Raw genomic sequence first — 2,500 nt, 5'->3', positions numbered from 1 at the left:
CGCTCAGTTTGATTTTCCAGTCAAACTTAGGAGAAAGGGCGAGAGCGGGATTCGAACCCACACCCTCACGGACTCTCTGTATTGGCAGCTGAGCGTCTTAACCATTCTGCCACCTTCCTCTATACGTGTATACGTGTATACACATGCATGCATCCAGATGTAGTAACTTGTGTATACCTAGACGAAAGAAACAAGAAAAAAAGAAAGAAAAAAAAAAGAAAAAAAAAAGGACTCGAGATGAAGAAAGAAAAGAAGAAGAGGAGGAGGTGGTGGAGGAGGAGGAGGAGGAGGAGAGAGAGAGAGAGAGAGAGAGAGAGAGAGAGAGAGAGAGAAGAAGAAGAAGAAGAAGAAGAACACGAAGAAAGAAGGAAGGAAAGAAAGAAGGAAAGAAAGAAGGAAAGAAAATAAAATAAACAACAGCTTCCCCTCCCCCTCCTCCTCTTCTTCCTCCTCCTCCCCCTCCTCCCCTCCTCTTCCTCCTCCCCCTCCTCCTCTTCCACCTTCTCCTCTTCATCCTCCTCTTCCTCCTTCTCCTCCCCCTCCTCTTATTCCTCCCCCTTCACTTCCCCCTCCTCCTCCCCCTCCTTCCTCATTTTCTTCTCCCTCCTCCTCTCCTCCTCCCCCTCCTCCTCCTCTTCCTCCTTCTCTTCCTCCCCTCCCCCTCTTCTTCTTCCTCCTCCTCCTCCCCCTCCTCTTCTCCACCCTCCTCCTCCTCCTCCCCCTCCTCCTCCTCTCTGTCGGTGTGTTCGTGGAAGAAGTGAGAGAGAAAGAGAGAGAGGCTGGGCATAGATATATCTTATCTGTACAGATATACTCCTCCTCTTCTCCACCCTCCTCCTCTTCTCCACCCTCCTGCTCCTCCTCCTCCTCCCCCTGCTCCTCCTCCTCCTCCTCCTCTCTGCCGGTGTGTTCGTGGAAGAAGTGAGAGAGAGAGAGAGAGAGGCTGGGCATAGATATATCTTATCTGTACAGATAGACTGATGTGTGAATGACGAGGGTCAGTGGGTTCCAGATACAGTAAGTAAAACCCTGGCCTGTCTGATCTGTTGTCTGTTGTCGTGTCCTGGGGGCGCAGACGTGCGCAGTAGCCGGGTGGTTAACTCACTCAGTACGGCCAGTCCTCTCTTCTCCTCTACACAGACCCCTCGGATGTCCAGTGGGTGTCTGAATGACCCAGCCTTTAGCTTCCGTCGTCAGAATTGTGGTATTCTTTGTCAACATTCACCTCTTCAGTATAAGAGCCTTCCACTTGCAATATTTTGATGATGGTAACTGAGGTGAAACGCTGTTAACGTCGTCTCTTTCGCCGTTCGTATGGAGAGAGTTAACATAACTATGGAATACAACACGTTTGTGGAAAAATGGGCACTTTATAACTGTTTAATTACAAGATTAAGCTACACAATGCTACCTTGGAACTTTGACATTGAACATGTATCGTTTTGCTGCTGTGGACTTGTCAGTGCTTAGAACTTAATTATATGCTTACCCTATGTTTTCGAATGCACAAAGTACATAAATTCTGCATACAGATTGATGGCCTAGAGGCAACGCGTCCGCCTAGGAAGCGAGAGAATCTGAGCTGGTTCGAATCACGGCTCGGCCGAGGAAGTGAGGAGGAGGAGGGGGAAGAGGAAGTGAGGAGGAGGAGGGGGAGGAGGAGGAAGAGGAAGGGAAGGGGAAGATGTGGGGTGAAAGAGGAATGAATGATGAAGGAAGAAAAGTTAAAGAGAAGGGGAGTGATGGCCTGGAGGTAACACGTCCGCCTAGGAAGCGAGAGAATCTGAGCGCGGCGTTGGTTCGATTCACGGCTCCCCATCCACTAGACCTTGAGTGGTGGTCTGGACGCTAGTCATTCGGATGAGACGATAAACCGAGGTCCCGTGTGCAGCATGCACTTAGCGCACGTAAAAGAACCCACGGCAACAAAAGGGTTGTTCCTGGCAAAATTCTATAGAAAAATTCACTTCGACAGGAAAAAACAACTCAAACTGCACGCAGGAAAAAATTAAATAAAAAAAAAAGGGTGGCGCTGTAGTGTAGCGACGCGCTCTCCCTGGGGAGAGCAGCCCGAACTTCACACAGAGAAATCTGTTGTGATAAAAACAAATACAAATATGTAAACCTTTGTCTGAATTAAAAAAAAAAAATGTTGAAAAAAAAAGAAAGAAAGAAAGACAGAAAGAAAGTCAAAGTTCCACAAACTGATTCAACACAAAAGCACACAGGTCGTGCATGGCTCACTGTGGGAACGGACGAGGAAGGAAGGAAGAGAAACCCGCGGCAATTAATTCATTCCTTCATTCATTCCTTCATTAACTCTGGCTAATGATCGTCATTAGTACAGTAATGAGCTTTTCTAAATTCAAGTTAATAATGACCGCATCAGATGCGTACGCTGCGCTGGCGTAAATGATGTTCAACGCTGTGTCCACCCGTTGCCGCCGCCGACACCCCCCACCCCCCCCCCACCCACGTCCCCCTCCCAGCCTCCCGCACC

Source organism: Babylonia areolata, chromosome 17 (genome assembly GCF_041734735.1).
Source record: "Babylonia areolata isolate BAREFJ2019XMU chromosome 17, ASM4173473v1, whole genome shotgun sequence".
NCBI lineage: Eukaryota > Metazoa > Mollusca > Gastropoda > Neogastropoda > Buccinidae > Babylonia > Babylonia areolata.
This window is presented reverse-complemented; position numbering follows the sequence as displayed.